The following is a 19,818-nucleotide window of genomic DNA, read 5'->3' on the forward strand; positions in this document are numbered from 1 at the left end:
AGATAATTTGCCCCATTCCATTTCTCCCTTTCTTCTCCCAATATATTTCTCTCTCACCACTTAATTTCATTTTTTAAAATTATGATCCCATCCTATTCAATTCACTCTGTGCTCTGTGTGTGTGTGTGTGTGTGTGTGTGTGTGTGTGTATTCCCACCCACTACCCAGATACTGAAAAGTTTCAGGAGTTACAAATATTGTCTTTCCATGTAGGAATGTAAACAGTTCAACTTTAGAAAGTCCCTTATGACTTCTCTTTGCTGTTCACCTTTTCATGCTTCTCTTTGTTCTTGTGTTTGAAAGTGAAATTTTCTTTTCAGCTCTGGTCTTTTCATCAAGAATGCTTGAAAGTCCCCAGTTTCATTGAAAAACCATTTTTTCTCCTGAAGTATTATACTCAGTTTTGCTGGGTAGGTGATTCTTGGTTTTAGTCCTAGTTCCTTTGACTTCTGGAATATCATATTCCATACCCTTTGATCCCTTAATGTAGAAGCTGCTAGATCTTGTGTTATCCTGATTGTATTTCCACAATACTTGAATTATTTCTTTCTAGCTGCTTGCAATATTTTCTCCTTGACCAGGGAACTCTGGAATTTGGCCACAATGTTCCTGGGAGTTTCTCTTTTTGGATTTCTTTCAGGTGGTAATCGGTGGATTCCTTGAATACTTATTTTGGCCTCTGGTTCTAGAATATCAGGGCAGTTTTCCTTGATAATTCCATGAAAGATGATGTCTAGGCTCTTTTTTTGATCATGGCTTTCAGGTAGGCCCATAATTTTTAAATTGTCTCTCCTGGATCTATTTTCCAGGTCAGTTGTTTTTCCAATGAGATATTTCACATTATCTTCCACGTTTTCATTCTTGTGGTTTTGTTTTGTGATTTCTTGGTTTCTCATAAAATCATTAGCCTCCATCTGTTCCATTCTAATTTTGAAAGAACTATTTTCTTCAGTGAGCTTTTGAACCTTCTTTTCCATTTGGCTAATTCTGCTTTTTAAAGCATTCTTCTCCTTATTGGCTTTTTGAACCTCTTTTGCCAGTTGAGTTAGCCTATTTTTCAAGATATTATTTTCTTCAGCACTTTTTTGGGTCTCCTTTAGCAGGGTGTTTACTTGTTTTTCATGCTTTGCTTGCATGTCTCTCATTACTCTTCCCAGTTTTTCCTCCACCTCTCTAAGTTGATTTTCAAAATCCTTTTTGAGCTCTTCCATGGCCTGAGCCCATTGGGTAGGCTGGGATACAGAAGCCTTGACTTCTGTGTCTTTCCCTGATGGTAAGCATTGTTCTTCCTCATCAGAAAGGAAGGGAGAAAATACCTGTTCACCAAGAAAGTAACCTTCTATAGTCTTATTTTTTTCCCCTTTTCTGGACATTTTCCCAGCCAGTGACTTGACTTCTGAATATTCTCTTCACACCCACTTGCCCTCCAGATCCTCCCAGCCAGTGCTTGGGGTCTGAGATTCAAATGCTGCTTCCCAGCTTTAGGGCTTTCAGCGGGGGCGGGGCTGCTATTCAGTGTGAGATTAAGTTCAAGTGCTCAGGTGGGGGCAGGGCGGCCTCATGGGGCTCAGTTCCTTCAGGGGGTTTACGTGGAGACCTTCAACAATGGATCTGGCTCCTGCCTGCTTTGGGAGCCCTTGTCCGCTGCTGCCTCTACTGCTGCTTCCCGAGGGGGCCTGAGTTATGGAGACACCCTGCTCCCCTCTTGGCAGGCTGAAAAAGACCCTCTCACTGACCTTTGGCACCTGTGGGTGGAGGGACCTGCGTGGCTGCTAGAGATTCTGCCCCTGAAGCCTGCTCGGATCTGCTCCTCTCGGTGCCTCATGGCCAAGGCAGGGCTGGGCTCCACTCTGGGTCCAGTGTGGGACAGACCTTTGGTGTCAGTTTTTCTGGGCTCTTTGGAGCAGAAATCTCCTCCACTCTGTTGTTCTGTGGCTTCTGCTGCTCCCAAATTTGTTGGGAGTTCTTCTTTACAGGTATTTTATGGGCTGTGGGTTCGGAGCTAGCATATGTGTATCTTTCTACTCCTCCATCTTGGCTCCTCCGAGAAGGTATATTAATTGAATGGAAAGTTTATTGAGCATAGATCAGGGACTCCAAAGGGCACAACAGCATAAATTAAGAGACAGACAAACCAGATTGACATGGAACTGGGGAGGAGTAGGGCTTATTAGAATATGGGTCAGGATAGAAAGTCAGTGAAATCATATGAGAAAGAAATCCCGTTCATCTATGGGCACAAAGGAAAGGTTCTTTGAGGAGGCAGAATTGGAGATGGATCTTGAAGGAAGGATAGGGCCCTGATCCATAGAGACTGTGCCATGAACTAAGCACTGAGTATATGAGCAGAAAGATAATCTCTGCCTTCAAGGAGTTAACATCCTTTTAAAAAGTTATTTTATTTTCATTTCTAAGTCCTGTCCACCTCCCCTTTCCACTGAGAAGGCAAGAAAAATAAAATAAAAATAAATTTTATATATAGATGTATGTACATCTATATATATATATATATATATGCATATAGTTGTGAAAAATACATTTCCACATTAACCAAATCCCCTGTCCTTTTCACCCTATCCTGCCAAAATCATGACAGTACCTGTTTTTCCATATCCCAACATTTATTATTTTCCTTTCCTATCAGGTCAGCCAATCTGATATGTTTGAGGTGGTATCTGAGAATTGTTTTAATTTTCATTTCTCTTATGATGATTGATAGCCTCTATTTCTCCCTCTGAAAACTGCCCATTCAGATCCTTTGACCATATATCTACTGCAGATTAACTCATACTTGCAAATTTAGCTATTTTGTATATATTTTGTTAATGATACCTTTATTGGAGAAATTTGTTGAAAAGATTCAGCACTCCCACCCTAATTTCCCACTTTTCTCCTAGTTTTAGCTGCAAGGGTTTGGAATTGATTGTGTGACATGGGAGACATTGGCACTGGACCGCTCAGCATGGAGTGCCTACATCAGAGAAGGTGCTATGCTCTGTGAGCAAAGCAGAATTCAAAGACCTCAAAGGAAACACAGGGTGGGCAAATTTAGAGTATCCACCTCAAATGTTCACATAGACTATCTGTACCTGACCTATAGCAGAGCATTCTGAGCTTGTATTGGTCTGATCAGCCACAGTCAGACACATTGAAACTTGACTCTAGCACAGAGATGTCATTTTGGTCCTCTTTGAGAATGAAGGACAGTCACCACCATCAGCTGCAATGGTTTTATTTGTGAAAAAACTTTTAAATTTTATGTAATCGGAATTATTCATTTTACCTTCTGCAAACCTCTATCTCATTTGGTCATGAATTCTTCCTTTTTCTATAGAGGTGAGAGGTAATTTCTTCCATGTTTCACAAATTTGCTTAAATCTAAATGATGTGCTCCTTGTGAGCTTATCTTGGTATAGGTGAGGTGTTGCCCCATGCCTGGTTTCTGGCAGACTATTTTCCAGTTTTTCCAACAGTTTTTGTAAAACAGTGAGTTCTTGCAAGCCCTAATAGCTGGGATCCTTAAGTTCATCAAATACTGTTTGATTCTTTATATTATTTCTTGTCTGTTTCATTGATCACCTTCTCTCTTCATTGTTGTTCAGAAACATCCAACTCTTTATGGTCTCATTTGGGTTTTTCTTGGCAAAGATACCAGAGCAGTTTGCCATTTCATCTCCAGCTCATTTTACAGATGAGGAAACTGAGGCAAATATAGTTGAGTGACTTGCCCAGGGCTACATAGCTAGTAAGTGTCTGAGGTTGGATTGAACTGTCTTCCTAACACCAGGCCCAGTGTTCTACTCATGGCACCACCAAATTGCCCTATTTCTTTCCCAGTACCAAATTGTTTTAATGATAACAATTTTGAACTATATTTTGAAATCTCATAGGCACCCTTCTTTCCCATTTTATTATTATTTATTCTTTCCCAATAAATCTATTATTTGTTATTTTCCCAATTATTTCCCATAGTATTATTTTCCCATTGTATATTGTAATTTTGTAAAATTGTAAAAACAATTTAAAAAATTTTTTTTTAAAAAAAGCTTTGAGTTCTAATATTTCTCCCTCCCTCTCCTTTCTGCTCCCTGAGAAGGCAAGAATTTTGATATTGGCTACACATGTGCAAAAATGCCAAATATTATTTCCATATTAGTTACCTTGTGAAAGAAAAGACCCTCCCCAACCCCATGTAGAATAAAAGTAAAAAATAATATGCTTTGATCTGCTTTCAGATTTCATCATTTCTTTCTCTGGAGAAGGATGACATTTTTTTTGTCATGAGTCCTTTGGGATCATTATGTTGCTGAGAATAGCTAAGTCATTCACAGCTGATCGGTGTTACTGGGTTTGGGTTACTGGGTACAAGGTTCTCTTGGTTTTGTTCATTTCTCTTTGCATCAGTTCATAGAAGTCTTTCCAGGCTTTCCTGGAGGCATCCTGCTTGTCATTTCTTATAGCATTCTATTACAATTGTATGCCACAACTTGTTCAGCCACTCCCCAATTAATGGGCATCCCCTGAATTTCCAATTCTTTGCCACCACAAAGAGTTGATATACTTTTGTCTATATTGGTCCCTTTACTTCCCCCCTCCCACACTTTGGGGTACAGACCTAGTAGTGGTATTGCTGGGTCAAAGAATATGCCCAGTTTTATAGCCCTTTGGGCCTAGTATCAAATTGTTCTGCAGGATGGTTGGGTCAGTTCACAATTCCACCAACAGTGAATTAGTGTCCCAAATTTCCCACATTCATTATTTTTCTTTTCTGTTTTTTGTCGTATTAGCCCCTCTGATAGGTGAGAAGTGTAACTTTAAAGTTGTTTTAATTTTCATTTCTCTAATTAATAGTTATTTAAAGCACATTTTTCATATGACTCTAGATGCCTTTGAATTCTTCATCTGAAAACTGCCTGTTCATATCCTTTGACATTTATTAGTTATGGAACAACTTGTATTCTCATAAACTTGATTCCATTCTCTATATATTTGAGAAATGAGGCCTTTACTAGAGACACTTGCTATAAAATTTTCTTCCCAGCTTTGTTCTCCTTCTAATCTCAGTTGTACTGGTTTTCTTTGTGTTAATATAATTAAAAACATCCATTTTACATTTGCAATGTGGTCTCTTGTTTGATTATAAATTCTTTTAATCATAAAATCTGATGTGTAAACTACTCCATGATGTTCTAATTTGCTAACGGTATCACTTTTATGTCTAAATCATGCATCAGTTTTGACTTTATCTTGGTATATGATGTGAGATGCTGGTCTCTATCTAGTTTCTGCCAACTCCCTCCCCCCCCCTCCAGTTTTCTTGGTGGTTTTCTGCAAATAGTGAGTTCTTGTCCAAAAACCTGGGACCTTTGGGTTTATCAAACACTAAATTTCATTTATTACTATGTATTGTATATATAATCTATTCCACTGACCCACGCCTCTATTTCTTAGCCAGTGCCAGATTGTTTGGATGATTACTACTTTGTAACACAGTCTGAGATCTGCCATGGCCAGGCTGCCTTCCTTCACATATTATTTTTTCATTAATTCCCTTGATATTCGTGACCTTTTTTGTTCTTTTGGATACATTTTGCTATTTTTTTCTAACTCTATAAAATAATTTTTTGGTAGTTTGGTATGGAACAAAGTAAGTAAATTAGTTTAGGTAGAATTATCATTTTTATTATGTTGGCTCAGCCCACTCATGAGGAATTAATATTTCTCCAATTATTTATCTTGGTATGAAGTTTAATAATTGTATTCATATAATTCCTGTATGTGTCTTGGCTGGTAGAATCTAAGGTATTTTGTAGTATTTGTAGTCATTTTAAATGGAATTTCTTTTTCTTCCTGCTAAGATTTCTTGGTAATATATAGAAATGCTAATGAGTTTTCTGAGTTTATTTCATATCTTGCAACCTTAATGAAGGTGTTAAATATTTTTATTAGTTTTTTTAATGGACTCAATGAGTCATTACTTCCTAATGACCAATTCTAATTTTGAAGGAGTTATTTTCTTCAATAAGGTTTTGTACCTCTTTTATCAAGCTATTAATTTCCTTGTCATATCTTTCTTCCATAGCTCTCCTTTCCATTTTAAAAATCTTTTTTTAGCTCCTTTTTTATTTCTTCCAGGAATTCCCTTTGGGTTTGTGTTCAGTTCATATTTTTTTCTTTGAGGCTTTGCTTATAGATGTTTCCAAGTCATTGTTTCCTTCTGAGCTTGACCTTCCCTGTCACCATGATATATGGTTTTATGGTTGGATTCTTTTTCTTTTTGCTCACCCTTCCAACCTGCTTCTTTACTTTGAATTTTATTTGAGCATTGGGCTCTGCTACTTCTAGGGGAAGATGTCTGATCTGAGATTCTATTCTTTTATGTCCTTCTGCTTTCACAGTTCAGTCTGAGAGCTTGAAGTTTTTCAGTGCATCAAAAATGATGCAATCTAAGGAGACATTTATTCACTGGCTTCCTCATTTTAACTCTGTAGGCTTGTATATTGGTGAATTTCAGTAGGCTGCTGCTAGACTCAGTCACTATTATCTGATGGGAGTTTCTGGAGGTTTAAAGTGACTGAATTGCTGGTTCTCCTTTGGTCTATGTGTCCTACTCTGGTTATTCCATTGCAGGCTTATGAATTGGGTTAATGGTTAGAACTGAGTTACTGCTCTGTTTCTAGCCTCAGGAACCACAGATAAGTTTCTGTAACTTATATCTTACTCAGTACTTATGAATGTCTTAGATTTACAGGTAAACATTCCTCTCTGCCTTGGATCTATGATCAGACCTGGGTAACAAGCAACAGAGTCATCATATGATACCTGTTGCTGCACCCACATAATTCAAGGGTCCCCTGGGATCTTTCTGCCTTAGGGTTTCCTGCTATATCCTGTCTTAGCTCCTTTTCTGTCATGGGAATGTTCTGTGTTTGCATTGCTATGCTGCACTCCTGGCCAGCCCCTATTCCAGTGTCCATAGACCTATATTCTTAAGCTTGTTTGGGTTGGAAAAAATGACACATTGTGACTTTTTCTTGATTTTTCTGATCAGAATTCAGCCTGGTGCATTTTCTAATTTGTTGTAGAGGTGGTATATTGGGTGAGTTGGTCAAAATTGCTCCATCATCTTGACTCTGCTTCTCTCCCTCCCCCAGGAGTTTGTTTGTCCTTTGTACTTGAAAAAGGACTAATGACATCACGATGCTGGGGTCAAGGTACAGTGTGTTTAACTGTAGCTGATCAGTCCTATACAAACTCATAGGGTCAGGCACAAATAGTCCATCCAAACATTCTAAAGGAGGAAGAAAACACATAAATAGAAGTTGAAAAGTGGAGGAGGGAGAAGAGAAAGTACCCACAAAAGGTCATGATTAAGAAATCCTGAGAGTCAGTAATACAGCCTGGAGGGTAATGAAGACATTCAGACATATGAGAATTGAGTTCATTCCATGCTCCTCAGCCCAGTATTGATGTCCTGAGAAACAAGGAGTGACTTAAAAACTTATGCAAGGGGTAGCTGAGATAAGGACTCAGAAGAAATGCCAGTTTGGATGCAGGCTTGTTAAGATGAATACCATCGAGACAGTGTGTTGTCAGAGCCCACTTTTGCCAGGGACAGAGATGATATAGCAGGACTCTGAGGTATTAGAAGGAAATGTTAGTACTTCTAATCTTGTTATATCTTTGAAGTATGTATCCCTTTGTGGATGTTAATTGATGGTGGCTGGTTAAATAGAACTGGTTATTGGTGGCTAATAGTAGGGGTAATATTCCTGGAATGGCAATACACATTAGTGGCATCCCAACCCCTCAGGAGTACTCACTTCTAGAAACCTGAGGGTAAGATGTGGCCAGCTTTGCCCTGCAAGAGTCAATCTGGATTACTTGCTACAGTAGGAATGCCTCTTTGCAACATTGTTTCTCCAAATGTTTCAATGTAGACGGCAGTTAGATGGCATAATGGAGAACTTGACCTGTAATCAGGACAACCTGAATTCAAATGCACCATCAGACAATTACAAACTATGTGATCATAGGCCAGCCACTTAACATCTGTTTTTCTCAATTTCCTCATTTTTAAAATAGGAATAATAATAGACCCCATCTCCCAAGGCAGTTTTAAGGGTTTTGCAAAGTGCGTTCTAAAACTAAAAGCACCTTAGAAATGCTATTGTTATTATTTGCTAATGGTATTAGGCAGGATAAGATTTAATTGGTTATAACCAGAATTGAAATTCAGTGGCTTTCCTAAATGTTAACAAGAAACCATAAAATAGTAGTGAAGAGTAACGGACTGAATGTGGGAGGGGAAAGTAAAATATATATGCCCATTTTGCCATATTCATAGGCATAAAAAGACAACTAAACGCTTTAATCAGCCAAATCCAATTTTCATTCTAATATTGTATTTAGAATAACCTCCTTGAGGGTTTTGAAAGCCTGCCTGAATATACAATTCCAGCTTGATTTCATACAAATATATCCTACTAATGAATTGATATTTCTTAGAAACAAGAACTTCTAAATAAACTGGATGTTATTCTAAAGCTGATGTGATCCCATTGAGCAATTAATCTGGTCAATAAACAGAAGAAAATAGTCTAATTACTATGGTGTCACCACTGAAAATTATATACCACTGTGCACACACACATTCTACATATATACACACATATTTATTCCAGTTTTGAAAAGCACATGAAGCGCCACCCAAAAACACTAATGATGCTGATGTGGTTTTTAGAACAGTTTTCAGACTGGAGGACCAGCATTTAGATGACCAGTTGTTAAGACCTGTATATATCTTGGCTGGTAGAATCCAAGGTATTTTGTAGTATTTGTAGTCATTTTAAATGGAATTTCTTTTTCTTTTTCTTCCTGCTGAGATTTCTTGGTAATATATAGAAATGATAACGTGTTGTATGGGTTCATTTCATATCTTGCAACCTTGATGAAGGTATTAAATGTTTTGATTAGTTTTTTTAGTTCACTGTCTGAAGTTCTCTAAGTAAATCTTCATAAGATCTTTAGATCTTTTTTTTCAGTCTTTTGACTTTGTTTTATATTTCTTGACATCTTATTGAGTCATTACTTTCTAATGACCAATTCTAATTGTAAAGGAGTTATTTTCTTCAATAAGGTTTTGTACCTCTTTTATCAAGCTATTTATTCTCTTGTCATATCTTTCTTCCATAGTTCTCCTTTGCATTTTAAAAGTCTTTTTTAGCTCCTTTTTTATTTCTTCCAGGAATTCCCTTTGGGTTTGTGTTCAATTCATATTTTTTTTTTCTTTGAGGCTTTGCTTATAGATGTTTCCAAGTCATTGTTTTCTTCTGAGCTTGACCTTCCCTATCACCATGATATATGGTTTTATGGTTGGATTCTTCTTCTTTTTGCTCACCCTTCCAACCTGCTTCTTTACTTTGGATTTTATTTGAGTATTGGACTCAGTTACTCAATAAGTATGTATCTAGCACCTATTATGTTCCAGGCACTGTGCTAAACATTGGGAATACAAAAAAAGACAGAAAATAGTCCCTAATTTCAAGAAGCTCAATCTGATGGGGGAGATAGTATGTAAACAACTATGTACAAAAAAAGATATATACACGATACACGGTGATAACCTTAGTGGGAAAATACTAGTATTATGATTGGGAAAGTCTTACAGAGGGTGAGGTTTTAGGACTTGAATTCAGGGAAACTAGGAGGCAGAGGGGAGAAGGAAGAGCATTCCAGGCATGGGGAATAGCAAGTGAAAATATATGGAGCAAGGGAATGGAGTACCTTGTGTGAGGAACAGTAAAGAGGCCAGTGTCACTGAATGACAGAGTACACGGTGGGGGGTGGGAATAAAGTGTGTGTCCATCCTTCATTGCCCAAGAAGACCACGCCATCAGAGAGATGATGACATGACTTGCACTTGACTTTGTTTTGAGCAAGGGAGGGCTGTGCAGATCACCAGCCTCACTTCTTCAGAATTATCTGAATCCAGTGACCAAATATTCATCAGGATGACTGGAGATGACCCAGGATGAGGCAGTTGGGGTTAAGTGACTTGCCCAAGGTCACACAGCTAGTAAGTGTCAAGTGTCTGAGGTGAGATTTGAATTCAGGTCCTTCTGACTCTTGCACTTTTGCTCTATCCACTGCACCACCTAGCTGCCCTTGTATCAACTCATTGCTGAAACCTGGGACTGAACCAGGGACCTTTAGATCTTCAGTTTAACACTCTCCCAACTGAGCTACAAAGACTGGAATAGTAGGAAGGGGTAGGTAGTGAGAGTTTTAAAAGCCAAATAGAGGATTTTATATTTGATCCTGGAGGTGATAGCCCCTGGAATTTATTCTAAAATATGTTAATTATTCTAAATATGATATTAGCACATAATTGGATTTGGTTGGTTAAAAGGTTTAGGCACTTTTTAATTGAATGGAGGGCTGACATAGTCAGACCTGTGCTTTAGCTAGAGAAATTTGACAGCTGAGTGGAAGATAGACTGAATGTGAGGAAAAGATTTGATGCAGGGAGACCAACCAGAAGGCTACTGCAGTGGTGTGTGATAATAGCCTATCCTGGGGTGATGGCAGAGGAGAAAAGAGGGCATGTATAAAGTATATTACAAAGGTAGAAAAAAAAAGGACTTGGTAACAGGATTGGAAAGGTGAGGGAGGCATAAAAAGAAGGAGGACTCAATGATGACATGTAGGTTAGGAGGCTGGCTGACTAGGACGATAGTGGTGACCAAGACATAGGACAATTAGGAAGAGAGAAGGGCTTGAGAAGAATAAAAAGGTTAGTTTCAGACATGTATTGTAGATGTCTTTGGAAGATCCAGTTCAATATGTTCAAAAGCAGTCAGAAATGCTGGAGATCAGGAGAAAGTTAGCACGGTAGAGGTAGATCTGGGAATCATAAGCCTGGTGTCGATCATTGAACCTATGGGAACTGATAAGATCAGTAAGTGAAAGAATACAGATGGAAAAGAGGGCCCAGGACCTAGTTTTGGGAGATATCTGTGGTTAGCAGGAATGACCTGGATGGATATCTAGCAAAGGAGACTGAGAAGGAATGACCAGAAAGGTAGGAGGAGTCAGATAGAATAGTGTCATAAGGACCTAAAGAGAAGAGAGTATCAAGAGGAAAAGGGTAATTGACATCCTAAATTTCCTTTTTTCCCCTTCTGTTGTTGTTTTTTTAAATTTTCATATCAGTCATGTTGTAAAGAAGAATTAGGGGGGTGGAGCCAAGATGGCGGAGTAAAAAGACGCACCTACTCTAGCTTCCCCCCCCAGCCCATAAAATACCTGTAAAAAATGACCCTAAACAAATCCTAGAGCAGCAGAAGCCCCAAAAAGACTGAGCAAAAGAGATTTCCAGCTCAAGATAGCCTGGAAGGCCAACAGTAAAGGTCTATTGCACCTGGTGTGGAGTGGAACAAAACCCAGCCTTGGCCGTGGCTTGGCAGGGACAAAACTGGAGCTGTCCTCAGGGAGTGGAATCCCTGGCAGCAGCTGCAGTTCCCAGATTACTCAACTCACAAATGCCCAAAAAAGCTTCAAAGATCAATGAGAAAGCACTTTCACCTGGGTGAGAAGGGAATGTGGTCTGGCCCAGCAGCCCCAGGGCAGCAGTGTTTGCTCTGACACAGCATTCATTTTTGGAGCTCTCAGTCTAAAGACCCTGGGGGAATCACATTGATAATCTGAATCTCAGCCCTCAGTGGCAGACCTGGGGTGAGGAAGAGTGCTGGTATGGTGGAGCTGGTGGATGCTCTGGAGAGGAAATTTTACTCACAGATCCTGGGCAGAAAAGTTTGTGGTTGCTCCCAGACCAGAGCACAGGCCAGGAGAGGAATAAATTCCTCTCCTTTGATTGTGCCACCTTAGAAGAACTGAGAACTTGCACATCCCCAGAGTATACTCTCCTCTTGATAAAGGACTCAAAAATCAAGTAACTGGCTGGGAAAATGCCCAAAAAAGGGGGAAAAATAAGACTATAGAAGGTTACTTTCTTGGTGAACAGATACTGTCTTCCATCCTTTTGGATAAAGAAGAACAATGCATACCATCAGAGGAAGACATAGAAGTCAAGGCTTCTGCATCCAAAATCTCCAAAACAAATATGCAATAGTCTCAGGCTATGGAAGAGCTCAAAAAGGATTTTGAAAATCAAGTAAGAGAGGTGGAGGAAAAATTGGGAAGAGAAATGAGAGCAATGCAAGAAAACCATGAAAAATGAGTCAACAGCTTGCTAAAGGAGACCTCCCAAAAAAATGCTGAAGAAAATAACACCTTTAATAATAGGCTAACTCAATTGGCAAAAGAGGTTCAAAAAGTCAATGAGGAGAAGAATGCTTTAAAAAGCAGAATTAGTCAAATGGGAAAGGAGGTTCAAAGGCTCACTGAAGAAAATAATTCTTTAAAAATTAGAATGGAACAGATGGAGGCTAATGACTTTATGAGAAACCAAAATAATTACAAAACAAAACCAAAAGAATGAAAAAATTGAAGACAATGTGAAATATCTCATTGGAATAACAATTGACCTGGAAAATAGATCCAGGAGAGACAATTTAAAAATTATGGGGTTACCTGAAAGCCATGATAACAAAAAAGAGCCTAGACATCACCTTTCATGAAATTATCAAGGAAAACTGCCCTGATATTCTAGAACCAGAGGGTAAAATAAATATTGAAAAAATCCACTGATCACCTCCTGGAAGATATCTGAAACAAGAAGATCCTTGGAATAGCCAAATTTCAGAGTTCCCAGGTCAAGGAGAAAATATTGCAAGCAATTAGAAAGAAACAATTTGAGTACTGTGAAAATATAATCAGGATAACACAAGATCTAGCAGCCTCTCTATTAAGGGATCAAAGGGCTTGGAATATGATATTCCAGAAGTCAAAGGAACTAGGGTTAAGAACAAGAATCATCTACTCAGAAAAACTGAGTATAATACTTCAGGGGAAAAAGGAATTTCAATGAAATAGAGGACTTTCAAGCATTTTTGATGAAAAGACCAGAGCTGAATAGAAAATTTGACTTTCAAACACAAGAATCAAGAGAGACATGAAAAGGTAAACAGGAAAGAAAAATCATAAGAAACTTGCCAAAGTTGAACTGTTTACATTCCTACATAGAAAGATAATATTTGCAACTCTTGAGACTTTTCCCAGTATTTGGATAGTTGGAGGGATTATATACGTATAGACAAAGGGAACAGGGTTAGTTGAATAGGAAGGGATAATATCTTTTTTTTCCCTTTTATATAGTATACATTTTATTTCTTGGTATTTCCAACATTACAGAATCAGGCTTCACTGAAAGAACCTTTCTTCTGATGTTCAGATCAACGAAGTGTCAACATTTGATATCATGAACAAAATTATACATGTAAAAAACCATCCAGATTGAGTAAGGATACCTGGACAACAAAAACAAGTTAACAAAAATAGTCTTTCCTTCTATTATAGGTGGACATTGAAGTGGATTTAATTCGGTTTTCTTTTTAAAGACCTCCCAAATCTGAAACAGCTTAAAATTTATTTAAAATGAATAAAAATTTTTGTATTAAGCTACTGGTCTCCAGCTCCATTTTCTGTTTTCAGTTGTTTTGGTGCAGGTTCTTATTTTTCAGGTTCTTCTCATGTCCTTTTAAGAGATCCTCCAGCATCACCATTTTCCTGTTCTTCATCCCTACCAAATTTTGTTTTCTTGCCCTGGAATTGTATTTTTCCTTTATTGGGTTCCCTTGGACAGCTTTACCACTTCCTCTTCCTGTTCCTTTAAATTTGTGACCTTTTGACTTCAACTTATTTAGGGATTCTTGTTGGTCTTCAATGATTTTTTTCAAAGCTTCTTTTTCTGTCTCTCCTTCTAATACTTCCCAATTTATATCTTTGTTTCTTAATTTTAAGTTTCCATGATTTGCCTCATTGGCTTTGTCCAGTGCTTCTTTTGCCTTTTCTTTAAATAGGATTATTCCCTCTTTTGCTCCTCTGATGAAGTCTATCCATTTTATTTCTCCATGATTAGAGAAAAGTGTGTGAAGATCTTCTCTACAGGTTTGATCATCTAAATCACCAGAAAATTTCAGCAAGCATCCAATCTTTTCATCCAGGGATTTCAATTTGGCATCTTCTGCTTGCCTCTGTTTTCCTTCCTGCTCTTGTTTAGCTTTTGCTTTGGCTTCTGCTTTATTTTGCTTCCTTTCTTCATTCTTTTTTGCAAAGTAATCTTCCTTAAAAAGTATCAGCAGCTCTGTATTTTTGTATTTTTGTCCTGGGGTTTCTACAAACTTCTTGGCAGATTCAACACTATCAAATACAGCAAATATTGATCCCTTAAATGCTTCATGTAATGTTCTCCTCATCTGAATATTTTGTACTTGACCTTTACCTTCTAACCATTCTTTTATGTCATCAAGGGTTGCATCTGTTGGAAGACCTTTAACATAGATAGATCTGTTTTTTTACTTCATTTTTATACTCACCTGTTACTTCAGGGAGGAGTTTATTTGGAGATCTTCTGATTTTAGTTTTATCCTCACTAACTTCCACGAGTTCTGCCTTGGATTTCTTTAGAGCACTTCTTATCACATCAAAGTCTTTCGTTAGTTTGCTTAATCTGTTGAATTTGATCATTATCTCCAAAGGTACCCAGCCATCATCTATTTTGATCTGTTCCTTTAAAAATTTGTCTCATGGAAGGTTAAAGTCACCAAAATAGTACTCAATTTGTTGGCAAATTTTGGACTCGAGATCAGTCATTTTTTCACTGTCACCATTCTCGGCCATTGTGGAAGCCTATTGTGTAAGGTTCCAGCAGAGTCTGCGCCGCCCCGCCACGATGCTGACAACCCACAAAGTCACTCCTTGATTCCCTGTGGCAGTCGATAATATGTAAAAAAATAAAATTAAGGTGTGAGAAAGGAATATATTAGGAAGAGAAAGGGAGAAATGGAATGGGGCAAATTATCTCTCATAAAAGAGGCAAGAAAAAACTTTTTCAATGGAGGGGAAAAAATGGGGAGGTTAGAGGGAAAAAGTGAAGCTTACTCCCATCACATTTGGCTCAAGGAGGGAATAAAATGCACACATAATTGGGTGTGAAAATCTATCTTACACTACAGGAAAGTAGAGAAGGTGATAAGTGGGGTATGAGAAGGATGATAGAAGGGAGGGCAAATGGGAAGAGGGAGTAGTTAGAAGTAAACACTTTTGGGGAGGGACAAGGTCAAAAAAGAATAGAATAAATGGGGGGCAGGATAGAATGGAGGAAAATATAGTTCTATCACAACATGACTATTGTGATAGTCTTTTGCATAACTACACATGTCTAGCCTATATTGAATGGCTGATCTTCTCAGTGGGGATGGATGGGGAGGGAAGAAGGGAGAGAAGTTGGAACTCAAAGTTTTAGGAATGAATGTTGAGAACTGTTTTTGCATGCAACTGGGAAATAAGAAATACAGGTAATGGGGTATGGAAATCTATCTTGCCCTAGAAGACAAGAGAGAAGATGGGGATAAGGGAAGGGAGGGGTGTTAGAAGGGAGGGCAGATTGGGGGAAGGGGCAATCAGAATGCATGGTGGGGGGAGGGGAGAAATGGGGAGAAAATTTGGAACTCAAAATCTTGTGGAAATGAATGTTGAAAACTAAAAATAAATTTGAAAAAAAGAATTAGAATGAATGAGAGAAACCATGAGAAAGCAGAAATAAGACAACAACAAAAAAAGAGAGCACATAGTATTGCTTCAATCTTCTTTCAGACTCCACAGTTCTTTCTCAACATGTGGATGGCATTTTCCATTGTGAGTCTTTTGGTGTTGTCTTAGATCCTTGCATTGTTGAGAAGCGCTAAGTCTATCAAAATCAGTCATTGCACAATGAGGCTGTTATTGTGTACAATGATCTCTTGGTTCTGCTCATTTCTCTCAGCATCAGTTGATATGTCTTTAAATGTTTTCCTGAAGTCTGTCTGCTCATCATTTCTTATAACACAATAGTATTCCATTACATTCATATACCACAACTTGTTCAGCCATTCCCCAGTTGAGGGGCATCCCCTCAATGTCCAATTCTTGGCCACCACAAAAAGAACTGCTGCAAATATTTTTGTACATGTGGGTCCTTTTCCCATTCTTATGATTTCTTTGGGATACAGACCTAGAAGAGGTATTGCTGGGTCAAATGGCATGTACATTTTTGTAGCCCTTTGGGCATAGTACCAAATTGCTCTCCAGAATGGTTGGATCAGTTCACAGCTCCACCAACAAGGAATTAGTGTTCCCACTCTCCCACATCTTCTCCAGGATTTATTATTTTCCTGTTTTTTCATGTTAACCAATCTGATAGGTGTGTTGTGGTACCTCAGAATTGTTTTGATTTGCATTTCTCCAATCAGTAGTGATGTAGAGCATTTTTTCATATGATTATAGCCTTAATTTCTTCATCTGAAGACTGCCTGTTCATATCCTTTGACCATTTATCAGTTGGGGACACCCTAATTTTCTGTCTCCTAAAAGACCACAGATTGATCAGAAAACCATTTGAATATAAATTCCTTCTTAGAGATATTTTAGGAATCTTTAGAACTTGATAAATCTTGTACCAGAATAATTACAAACTTACTCTGGGCTCTGTTTTGCCTTTTGTACTTGGGGAAGTGTTAATGAACTCTTTTCCTCCTAAGGAGATAAGAGCTTCCATCCTTTCCTTCCTTCTAACTTTTGCTCAGCTATCAAATGGATCTGATAGAAAAACCTGGTTATAGTCACTTGTAATAAATTAGGGAGGGAAGAAAGGCTTAATAAGATACTGCTACTGAGGTAGTGAATTGGTCTGAATTGTTTTTGATGTGAATTTGGCATTATGCAAGAAAAGTGAGGAAACTATCCACACACTTTGATGCAGCTACTGGGTTTATATCTCAGGGAATTCAAAGATAGATACAAAGTTCCAAGAGATATAAAAGCATTCCTAGCAGTGTGTTCTAAGGTTGCAAGTGTAACAAGGGTACAAAGCTATCTTTCCATGATCTGATCAACTGTGTGAGAACTTTGGGGCCTGATTCCTGACATGTATGACTCAGGGCTAGAGTGGTTATCCTCTGAGATGATGAAGAGCCGGTGGACCAGCTGAATAAACCTTTTAAAAGAAGAGTTGCAGTTTTAGGGAGCAGATATGATTCCAGTGAAGAGTGAAGGGGAGATCCTTGTCCACTCCTATTAGAATGGTGACCCTTCTGCCAGTCCTCATTCAGAATGTGGGTTCCTGTGAATTAAGTGATCCCCTTTAGAGAGATGAGGAACCAGGGAGGTCAAGTGACTTTCCTGGTGTCACAGAGCTAGTATCCGTGGCAGGATTTGAATTCACATCTTCTTTTCAAATATAGTGCTCTATTCACTGTGCTACCCAGATGCTTAACAGAAGAACAACACAATGGTTCTGATATCAATGCAAAGATCACTAAAAGGAAGTTGAACTCTGAGTAAAAGAAAAACCAATGAAAATCTCAGAACAGATAATGAAACAAAACTCTCCCCTGATGACAGAGAAGCAGAAGACTACTAAGAACAAATCTTAGCTACACTGCCAGATGAAGTGACTACTAGATGTGTTTGACTTTTCACAAAAGAGGGTTAAATTGGGGGAGGGTTAGTGTTAAATTGACTGCAAGTGCCATCCAACAAACAGATTTGAAACAAACCAAATCAGGTCAAAATTCCTGCCAGGACCTTCAGTAGTGTCTTCTGCACAGGACAGGATGATTTAATCACAACATATCATGGTTATATCTTCTATGATAGAAACTACCATGTTCTCGTCACAAGTGATTGAGCTTTCTGTTAATAAGTTCTCAGTCTCTGACCCCTTATTTCCAAATAAAGGGAGAGTATCATTAAATTGTCAAAGAACATTTTTATCCTTGAAGATTATTTTTACATTAACAATATGTAAGAGGTTTCATAATCCCAATTAACCTAATTAACTATGCTTTGATACCTTTATCAACCTCTAAGTTATAGAACCACTCAAAAGTATAAACTGGTGCTTCACGCCACTGAATGAAATCAGGTGACAAAATATATTGGGATTAGCTGAAAGAAGACACACTTGTGGACAGATGTATATAAAAAGAGATTGCAATGGAGATGTTTCACTAACTGCTTTGAGAGTTAGACTTCTTTACTGAATTATTTTATTTGTTTTCAGTGTTCTACAATCACTTCCATATATCTTAGATTTTTTTCCCACTCCCTCCCCCTCACTCCCCTCTCCTTCCCCATTCCCTTCCTGAGACAGCATGCAATCTTATATAGGTTCTACACATACATTCCTACTAAATGTATGTTGCATAGAAGAATTAAAATGAATGAGAGAAACCATAAAACAAAACATAATACAAAAGAAAATGTTCTGTTTATATCTGCGATCCAATTCCATAGTTCTTTCTCTGGATGTAGAAGGCATTTTGCCTCAAGAGTCCATTGGAAATTTTTTAAGTCCATGCATTTCAATGAAGTACTAAGTCTACCAGAAAAATTCCTCACAGACTGTGGTTGTTGCTGTGTACAAAGTTCTCCTGGTTCTGCTCCCTTCACTCAGTCTTAGTTCATATAAGTCTTTTCAGGCTTCTCTGAAGTCTTCCTGTTCATCATTCCTCATAGCACAATAGTATTCCATTACATTCATATACCACCACTTGTTCAGACATTCCCCAATTGATGAGCATCCCCTTGATTTCCAGTTTTTAGTCACCACAAAGAGAGCTGCTATAAATATTTTTGTACATGTGAGACCCTTTTCCATTTCTATGATGTCTTTGGGATAGAGTCCCAGAAGCAATATTGCTGGGTCAAAGGGTATGTATATTTTTGTAGCCCTTTGTAGAATGTGGGTTCCTGTGAATTAAGTGATCCCCTTTAGAGAGATGAGGAACCAGGGAGGTCAAGTGACTTTGTAGCATAGTTCCAGATTGCTCTCCAGAATGGCTGGATCAGCTCACAGCTCCACCATTAAGGAAACAGTGTTCCCATTCTCCCACATCTTCTCCAACATTTATTATCTTCCTGTTTTGTCACGTTGGCCAATCTGATAGATGTGATGTGCTACCTCAGTATTGTTTCGATTTGCATCTTTCTAATCAATAGTGATTTAGAGCAGTTTTTCATATGATTATAGATAGCCTTAATTTCTTCCTCTGAAAATTCCCTCTTCATATCCTTTGACCATTTATCAATTGGGGAATGACTTCTATTCTTGTACATTTGACTCAGTTCTCTATATATTTTAGAAATGAGCCCTTTATCACAGATATTAGTTGCAAAAATTCTTTCCTAGTTTTCTACTTCCCTCCTAATCCTGGTTGCATTGCGTTTGTTTGTGCAAAAACTTTTCAATTTAATGTAATCAAAATTACTCATTTTGTACTTCATAATGTTCTCTATCTCTTGTTGGGTCATAAATTTCTCCACTCACACTAATTCATTGTTGGTGGAGCTGCGAGCGCATCCAACCATTCTGGAGAGCAATTTGGAACTATGCCCAAAGGGCTACAAAAATGTGCATACCCTTTGACCCAGCAATATCGCTACTAGGACTATATCCCCAAGAGATCATAAAAATGGGAAAGTGTCCCACATGTACAAAAATATTTATAGCAGCACTCTATATAGTTGCCAAAAACTGGAAGTCAAGGGGATGTCCATCAATTGGGGAATGGCTGAATAAATTATGGTATATGAATGTAATGGAGTACTATTGTGCCATAAGAAATGATGAACAAGAAGACTTCAGAGAGGCCTGGA

General features: G+C 38.2%; 1 pseudogene; it reads right to left on the reverse strand.

Moving 5' to 3' along the window:
- Positions 1-8,653: 8,653 nt before the first annotated feature.
- LOC140497768 (lupus La protein pseudogene) lies at positions 8,654-18,240 on the reverse strand (annotated as a pseudogene).
- Between the last annotated feature and the right edge of the window lie 1,578 nt (positions 18,241-19,818).

The sequence above is a fragment of the Notamacropus eugenii genome, chromosome 3, assembly GCF_028372415.1.
Source record: "Notamacropus eugenii isolate mMacEug1 chromosome 3, mMacEug1.pri_v2, whole genome shotgun sequence".
NCBI classification, from domain to species: Eukaryota; Metazoa; Chordata; class Mammalia; order Diprotodontia; family Macropodidae; genus Notamacropus; species Notamacropus eugenii.